The following is a 10,022-nucleotide window of genomic DNA, read 5'->3' as shown; positions in this document are numbered from 1 at the left end:
GATGCTGGTCTGAAAATTTATGAGCTTCCATTTTTCGCAACTGTATGACATTTCTGGACAACGAGAAGGACTACAGTAGTAGTGAAGCAAAATTGTGAACTAGATGACAACTGTGTGCTCCCCAGGGGCCCCAAGCAAGAAGATTGGGGGCCCCCCAGTGGCCATTTGTAGCATACATAGTGCGTCATTTTAAGATTTCACATCTGTATCTTCCATAAACAATCACCATGATTTGTGCTTTATTCAAGTGACTTATTTTGTTTTAGTTTGTTTTACTTTAGCAAGAATCCTTCTGAGCCAGAAAACAGGAAAATAAAATTATACATTGCATAATCGTGAAAAAAGAAAAAAAAGTCTTACTATACGTAGTCATTTTTTTTAACATAATAAAAGCCTTATTATACATGATAATTTTTTTATTTAAAAAAAAACTAGGTCTTTTTTTATTTTATTTTTTAAAGCCTTATTATACATGGTATTTTTTTTTTTTTTACATAATAAAAGCCTTATTATACATGATCATTTTTTGATAAAAAAAAAAAACCTTGGTCATTTTTTTAAATTAAAAAAAGCCTTATTATACATAGTCATTTTATTATTATTATTTTAAAGTGTTACTATACATAGTCATTTTTTAAATTAAATAATATATAAATAAATAAATAAATCCTTACTACATGGTAATTTTTTTGATAGGAAAAAAAAACCTTACTATAAATGGTTGTTTTTTGTTTAGTTTTTTAATAAAAGCTACTATTCCTGATCATATACAAAAAATAATAAAATAACCAACCTTACTATGTTTTTTTAAGAAAAAAAAAACGACTTGAATCAGGGAATTTCAGATGGTCAGTTATCTTTGCTGCACTGCTCATGTGAAGGACACATGGTTTGTGTCAAATCTGTGTGACCTCTTGGGGCCCCCTGCCTGCTAAGGGCCCCCAACTAGTGCACAGTTTTGCCTCACTCGTAACATAGTTGCACTACTAGTGAGGACAAAGATCGCACCAGTACATGGATCAGCCATGAAGTCTTTGACCTCATGCTAAACATAATTTAGTGTACAATGTTCCCTAGCTTTTTGTAGTTATAAAAAAATTTTGACAGTAAGAAGTAAAACTAGGTTACATTTTGGTAATGTTATGCTTTAGTGCCAAAGGAACTGGTCAGCTATGAAAGTTAAATTTGCATGCAGATTAATTTCCACCATTTACACTGCTTAGTTAGCTCATTATTTTAATTATTGCATCACTAATAGCTCTTAGACCGGCTTTTTGTCTAGTTGGCGCCAGCATATTTGATGTGGACGGCTGGCGCTGGCGACATTATCTAAAATTTTAATCAATGACATAAAAAAAATAAAATGTTTTGGAGTGTGTATTAAATTAGTGATTAAAGATTATGATTATGGGAGGGTGTTGTGTTGATGTTGGTGCGCAGCAGTACGATAGCAATTGCATAAAATTAGCTTGATGCTTTAATGCTAAAGTTTTGATGCTATTTTTTGCTGTTGTTATTTTGCTAATTGATTCAAGTTTTTTGGACCACAAAGTGTCCCGGGTGGTGAAGAGTCCCAGAAAATATGGGTCAGTATCATCATGAGAGTGAAACAGAGGAGAGCAGAACGAGGTCATGTACTGTACACTCGCTGCTTTTAGCGGCCACTCTGCTAGTACCACTAGAAATACAGGAAGACGAATATCGGGAGGGGGAGAAAAAAAAACTGACCCACATGCCAAAATTCTCTGCGTCCTGACAGCGTCCTCAGTGGGTTACACACTAGTTGCCTCTGAGCTGGCAGTCACTGACATGCCTTTGCGGCAGGGTTTATAGTTTTGGAATTTTCATTTTAGTTTTGAGTTTAGTTTTTTACATTTAGTTAGTTTTAACTAGTTTTCAGTGGTTCTGTTAGTTTTATTAGTTTTAGTTATTTAAAAAAATGCTTAGTTTTAGTTTAATTTTAGTTAGTTTCAGTACTAGTTTTTGTTGTTGTTTTTTAACTCATTCACTGCCATTGACGGCTATAGACGTCAAAAATTAATTTATATTAGTTTAACATGTTTTTCCACTTTTGTTAACAAAAACCTAGAAATTATTGTACATTTAGAACAGATATAAAATGTGTGATTAATCGTGAGTTAACTATTGAAGTCATGTGATTAAGTGCAATGAAAAAATTTAATTTTTAATAATCTTTTATTTAAAAAAAGAAAAAAGAAAGGAGGATTAAAAAAATCTCTAGGTTTTCACACTCTTGTTAACAAAAGTGGGAAAAAAATGTTAAACTAATAGAAATAGTTAGAATGAATTTTTTTACGTTTATAGGCGTCAATGGCAGTGAATGAGTTCATGTGTATTACTCGTGCGCAATATTTAATAAACACCATGGTAAAATATAAAAAACTAGTAACACATTTCCAACCTAGCGTTGCATTTCGGCTGAGTTAACTGAAAAAGCAGGCGAGCCGAGCCATTGGAGCCAAAAGTCAAGCAGGTAAATTTGTCGCTTAGGAGTGATGTCATCTGAAGGTGCTTTTCTATTGGCTGCTAATAGATTACATCACTTCTGTGCGACACACTTTCAAATGTCTCTATTCCAGTTAATATCGAAAAATATACTTGAAAAGGGGCGTGTGGCTTTAAAAATCTTGGGAAATGCTGTTTTATGATGTAAAATCATTACAGCGATACGCTTAACAGGGTTTGTTTTCTTCTGAGATTTTTAGTGTGAGTGGGTTGCATTTCAGTGAAGATATCAGCATTAGCTTAAATTAATTCAACAAACGCTTTCAGGGTTGGCACACGCGTATCAAACGCATAACTTGGCAACGTGATGCAAATTTTATTGGCACGTTTTGACCTGTGTAGTCACTTTTTTTTTCTTTTTCTGCTCAATAAAAATAGGTGTAAATAGCCGGTGGGGTTCCTCAGGGCATTCTGGATACAGAGTGCATGTGTGTGAGTCCAAGTTAAAAAGGTATTTTATTCCAGGGCCAAATGAGGATGAATTATTTTATGCATCCTTATTAATCCTGACTTTGATTTTTGCTTTCGGAAACAACACTTGGATGACTATCATAACCGCGATTTTGATGTCGGTTAGCTAGACAGTAATTCAACTATGTATCAAAAAAATTAATTTATGGACTTTTCTGTTTATATTTTGTTTAACTCTGCATCAAAAAAATATACCAGTTAGAAAAAGCCACACTGAAAAGAGAAAAGTGACATGAAAAAATATTCCAAGAAATTGCAATATTATGGGAAAATTCAAATGAATCTTTATTCTCCTAAAATTATAACTTTATTTTCATAGTACGGTAACTTCAATCAATTGTCATAATCTTATGGTGTTGATAAATGACAGTACACATTTCCATTTTTTCCTCTATTCTTTTGAAATGAAAATGCTAAAATTGCAACTTTTATGTACAATAAATTTATAACTTATTATATACAAATGATTCTCATATTACAATTAATTTTTCTAAATTTAACTTATACAATTATTTATTTGTAAATAAAAAAATAATAATTTAAACCAAAATTGTTTCACAGTAATATTAAAACTCTTAAAAGTAATCATTCATCTGACATTATTCTCTAAAAATCATTTTTTACCAATTATTTTTACCATAAAAATGCCCACTAAAATTACAACTTTTATTATTAAGAATTTCTTCTCATAACATTACACCAACAATAGAGATAGTCAGTCACCAGAGCAGAGAGAATATTTGCCTGTGAGTATTGTTGCATGTATCGCTTTGCATGTGTTGCTGCTCTGTGTATGTTTAAAGCAGCAGCAGTTTGAAGTTGAATTGCTGCAACCATCGATGGTAATCTCCATTAGCCTGTCCATGGCACTTCATTTTATATCTTAGCATTAAGCTAATGGACTTTTGCTAGTTAGAACTTATTTATACACCGGAAGCGTGTTTTGAAGGAATAAAACTGTTCTACAATGACGCTTTTTATGAGGTCTCCGTTGCGGATTTTCATCTCATTTGGATGGATCCGTAACATATCTCCCGTGAGAAAGTGTGGTTCACTCTAAACCTAATAAACAGGTTTTATCATATGGGTGGTGGTGGGGGGGGGGGGGGGGGGGTGACAGGGGATCTGTGTGTTTAAATTAAACTCATATTATTGTGACTGGAGGTCCAATGAAGCGTACATTAGGCACGGCGGTGACAGGCAGCAATCCAGTCATCACTGACAGAAAAAAAAATCTCTCTCTCTCTGCGCTGCCATAGCAACACGCTGGGGAAAAAAAAAAGCATGCTGACCTGATGTTAATATGATCTGACAGGCAAGAACGTGCATGTATGCGTGTGTGTGTTGGTGCGCGCGCGTGAGAGACACTTTTTGTTCGCGTTTCTGCCTGCAGTTATTGTGTTTGGGCATACACACACGTGTTTGTACGTAAAGCCCATTAATGTGCTGTTGTTCTGCTTCTTAGCTGGGACAAACAAACCCAAAGCACCCCACCAGCCTCGAAACTCACCGACAAGGTTAGTGCACTTATGATGCTAAAATTACTCCATGGATTCCTTGACAACCCATTTTGTTATTGTTATTGTTTTGTTTTGTTTTTGTGAATCAGTTGAGAAGTGATGGTTGAAACTTAGTAGAGGATGTGGACCAAAGTAAGTGGGATAGTTCCTACAGAAGCCACGCCCAACTCCAAGCAAGTAAATCAGGTGCTCGTGCAGTTTTGATAGACATGTGCACCCCATTTCACACCGATATGTGAAAATGGTGTCTTTAGAGCTACGTTTTTCAAACTTATATACCCGAGTAAAAGTTAGTCCAAAATTGCTTCTTCAAATCAAAATGGCAAACTTCCGGTTCAATTTCAGGCATGGTCCTTCAGAATTTATGTTATGATAGTCAGGTCCAGTTGACGACTCAATTTAAACTGATTGTTATTGTTAAACTGGCTGCTGTATTTATTTTTGTTTTTATCCAATTGCTGTTTTTGGATGGATTTTACCTTGTGTTCCGTCCATCTTCTTTGTTTTATTTTCAGTTTTTTGGGGTTGACATATACGGTGTTTTATTTTTTTCCTTATTGGCCAAGTGCTTCCTTGGTTAAACAAAATTCTTGTTTGTTCGCACATTCTTGTTTGTTTTGCGGTCCTATTCATGATAAGACGTGCCATAACAATACTTTTTTAGTTTTTAAACCTAAAATGGCTTATTCAAACCAAAATGGCCACCTTTCGGGTAAAATTCAGGCACACTCTAAAAACAGTTGGGTCAAAAGCAACCCAATTATGGATCAAAATTGGAGCGATCCACTGTATGGGTCAGTTTGACCCAACTTTCTGGCTTCTTTTATACAAAATGACCCAATTTTTTACCAGTAAAGGATCTGACCAATATTTATGAGTTGTTTTACGCTGAGAGACCCATTTCTTGACTCAAAGTTGGGTCAAGGTAGAGGACTCGTCCATTTTTGACCCAACTTTTTTTAGAGTCTAAGTTCACCTAATTTCAAGTGAATCTGTTGTCAGGGTATACATTTTTCCCTACTAGGAGTTCACCTAACATGGCTTTTTCAAGTCAACATGGCAGAATTATGGTTCAATTTCAACCATGGGTCCTTGAGACTTTTTTGTGCGTTTTTTCATGATAGACATGTCCGAACACTTTTATGTTAATGGAGGAAACTGGTGCCTGGGACACATATTTTTGTTTTTAAACCTAAAATGGCTTATTCAAACCAAAATGGCCACCTTTCGGGTAAAATTCAGGCACACTCTAAAAACAGTTGGGTCCAAAGTAACCCAATTATGGATCAAAATTGGAACGATCCACTTTATGGGTCAGTTTGACCCTCAGTAGAAGTTGTCCTCCAAACCAAAATGGTATCCTTCCTATTTAATTTCTGCATTGGTCAAATTCATGTGTCCCAACCCAGACACTCACGTTTTCATACATACTGAGGCTCCCAAAAAGCTGATTCAGTAGTCAGAACGGAGCGGTTCCTAGAGGACCTCATAATTAGCAGCTTCCATAACTGAACAACTACGTGGTCACCTCAGACGTCGACATGACCCACGAAGGATGTCGTTCCGCCATGATTCAACCCTCCTTCCGACACACAAATGTCATCTTTCCCTCAAGGTCTCTTTGACATGATGGGAGCCTAGTTGACTTCCTCTCCCGCCGCCTGATCAATTTGCTAAATGAGAAGGTGATCAAGAGCCGCCAGAGTCGCCGCATCCGACTGTCACATCCCATTTGTTGTGTAGACCATCAACAAGCGACGCCGAGGACTTGTCAGCCTCAAGTTGAAAATCTGACACGCCTTCACCGCCTTCATCTCCCACACTCCTTTGGTCTCGCTGACAGTACAAGTGCGATCCATTGAGGCAAGGCTGAGAGACAAGCGATTCTTGTTTCTTTGTGTCAAAGACAAGTCGAATCTTTCAATTATGTTCAAATTTGATATATAGTTTAGCCTTGAGACGCTGGGAAGATTTTCAAGATAACAGCCGCCACCCGGATATTTTTTAGCCTTCGCTTAAGTGCAAAAATGGCTTCAACAAAATCTAGGACATTTTTTTCACAACTGCTTGTAAAACGTACTTAGAATTTCTGAGTGCATCAACCTTTACTAGGATTTTCAAGTATCAATATCACGGCCCTTATTTTTTTTTTTTGCGAAGCTGTTTGACACTCCCAGTTGAATTTTAGTGTCATATTCAAGATAAAAAAAAAAGAAAAGAAAATGATGTTGCGTATTTAATTCTTTATTCTTTAAGAAAAGTAACGAATATTGCAGTCACCTAAAGTAGTTGTGAAACTCTTCTTCGTTTGTGGCTTGATGACTGCATTATACTGTATATTTTGTTATATTTTATTGTATATTTATTATACTCCCTGGTGGCCAAGTTGCACACATCAGAAGGAGTCCCGGGAAATTAATCATGAAAAATAGACTGTTTGATTTTTGTAATTATATTTAATTGGGTTACTTTATGTTTTAAAAAGTAAGCACTCTAGATTCCTTATTAAAAGTGCAATATTTTCTATATTATTTTTTATTAACGCAGACAAATTATCTATGTAATTTTCCTCAAAATAAGACATTTGTGACCATCTGCTCTTACTTGGGAAAATAATTATCTTTTTTTTTTTCGGGCCTATTTTCTGACGTTATGGCCCACACAAAAAACTAAATCAAAATCAGTTGTTTCTGCACTGTCGACTTGAAATAGTGTCCTGCTTTTGAATAAAGGCAATGATTTTTGATTTTTTTTATGAATCAAGTTCATCAATGAATAAACAAACAGATTAAACAATGATTAAATAATCATTTTTTTGCAGCCCTAATAATGATATAATCCTATATTTCTAAAGAGTGAAAGAGTGTGGTCACTTTTAAACCACGTTTCTCACATACACAGATTCGGAGCTGGGCAGATGCAAACCCAGCTGGTCAAGGGGATCCGAGGGGTGGAGGGTGCGCATGAGGAGACGACGCACACTGTAGGTCAAACAAGAGACAACCCAACATGACGGATGTACTTGGAATGACTGCACACGCGTGTGCATGCCTACACACACACACACACACACACACACACACACACACCCCTGTTGTGCTCTATTTGCTCCCTGAAGTGTCCGAGCGCAGTTCTGGACTGGACCTCGTGCTGCGTTTTAATAAACGATCTGGAAATGGCTGCACAGGTTGGCACCGTGTGACCCCTAAAATGACACATTTCAATTTATTTGGATTTGTTCCACATATTAAGCAGAATTAAAAAGCCAGTTACTGCAGTTTTTCTCCATCAGTTTGTCTGCATAATGCACTGTTTTGCCAAATCCTGTCGTGCCATTTTAGTTACAACCTAAACTGCTTTCCCCCATCCCACCTGGGTTTTTTTCCACATCCTGCACTCTTTTTGTCCCATCTTGCACCATTTTCCCCCACCCTGCACTGTTTTGCCCCACACACACTCTGTAACTGTTTTCTCTGCAGCTTACACCTTTTTGACCACAATACGCACTTATTAAATTCCATCCTGCACTTTTTTGCCTGCATCCTGCACTGTTTGCTCCATCCTGTACTTTTTTTTCCTGCATCCTATGATATTGTCCCCAACCTGTACTGTTTTTTCCCCCATCCTGCACACCATTCTCATTGAATGTTTTTGGATTAAAAATGTCATGAAATGCTACTTGACGATAACGAGTGGGCCGATTCTACAAGCCGGACCACCACGATAGGGGAAGCTTGGTAATTGTGTGCGGCCTGCAGGGATTTTTGTTCCATTTATTTTTTTCCTAACGACTTGAGAAAAGTCATTAAAAAGGTTTCTTCCAGTGTGACCAAACAGATTAAGAACGTGATACATTTAGGGGCTTGTTAAAATTGATGCAGTGTGATCTCACAAGATAAGAACTCATGCTTTATAACCCAACTGACACAGAAGATAGCGCAGTTTTTTTTGCATTTATATATTTGGAACAGATTCAACAATATGAATAAGCTTGTCTCGTAATTCCATTCTCTCATTTTGGCATCACATTTTTTAATTGGCCAACGGGACAATCACGATTGAGCCCTATTACATTGCCTGGCAATAAAACGTTGCACATAATATGAGCGGGAACAGAAATATGAGCAAATGTGTTGCTACGTCACTGATCGATATTACGTAACTATGCATTGACAACTATATTCATACTCCTGAGAAAAACACTTCATTGGACTATACTTTTATGATTAAATAAGCGCACTGCAAACAGTGTATTTGTTTATTATAAAATTACACTGAAATTTACAAGCTTAACATGATTTATTTCTATATAATAATAAAAAAATATATATATATATATTTGAGAAGCACTACTTTATAAGAAACTCCTTGACAGCTTCTCAGCTTTTTAGGTGAAAAGGATTTGATCCAGTGTGTACGAGAGGCGACGAATTACTCCAACTAGTGCTCACTGTGCCAGCTGCAACAGTGTCTGTGGAAAGCCCAATTTAACAAGAAACATCCATTCAGAATAGGACTGTTGATCAAGAAAGACTTTCTTTACTGGCAATAATCTCTATTAGACGGAAAGAGTTCTGAAACTCAAAGAAGAAAAGTAGTGTTTGTATAATTAGTCGTATTTTCATCTATATTAAGATGACAAAACTTTCCTTAAACGTAGCAGTCAGACAGCGATTTATTAATTTTTTTAGCCATTAAGAGGTTATTTTTTTGCCATGATTTCAAAGAAGTTACACAGATAAGGGCTGAGAGGCAATTCCTTTTATAAAATCAATTTACTGAAGTGCTGATGTTCTAAAATAGCTGCTAGTGATTTCTGAGCCATTTAGTCAAAGACATTTCCGTATCAGCCGCTGCAGATTTGCTCTGAGCCTGTCAAAGATTCTTATTTCACTCCTCGATTTCTAAATGAATGTGTTTCTCACAAACTATCAGTGTGAAACGCGAGACAATTCACGTTAAAATTTTGAAAATGTGGCAGCGGTAAATTATTAAAAGCATATTTGCTGCAAAATCTGTAAATCTAAAGCGGGGGGATATTTTAAGGCCTCTCTGCCTGATGCCCATTCTTGTCATTTAGCCCGAGTATTAAGACAAACTCCATAATGACGCCAAGTAGGTCATTGTAATGGCCAACCTGCATTTTTATTTTTAGTATATGTTTCAAGTGGATGCCAAACAGCCTGCGAACGAAAATTCACAATGACGTACCATGTGTCCTGCCATAAAACCATAGGTGTTGTTTTGCTTTGTAATTGAACATTTCAAATTGTGTGTTTTGAGTCAGACTGATTCCTGGGGTGGGGGGTGGGGGGTGGGGGTGTTTTGGGGTGGACACAGGAGAGATCACACACATTCAAATGTTTACTCATGACATACTGAGCCAGTCAAGCGTGGGTGTACACTGCCACCATCTGGCCTGTCGATGCACACAACAATGTTTTCACACACGCTAACATTTCTAATGTGCATGTATTCACAAATGGTGAATATTTGATCCACACT

The sequence above is a fragment of the Leptonotus elevatus genome, chromosome 6 (assembly GCF_054856555.1).
Source record: "Leptonotus elevatus isolate MCC_2025b chromosome 6, RoL_Lele_1.0, whole genome shotgun sequence".
In the NCBI taxonomy this organism is placed as follows: Eukaryota; Metazoa; Chordata; class Actinopteri; order Syngnathiformes; family Syngnathidae; genus Leptonotus; species Leptonotus elevatus.
This window is presented reverse-complemented; position numbering follows the sequence as displayed.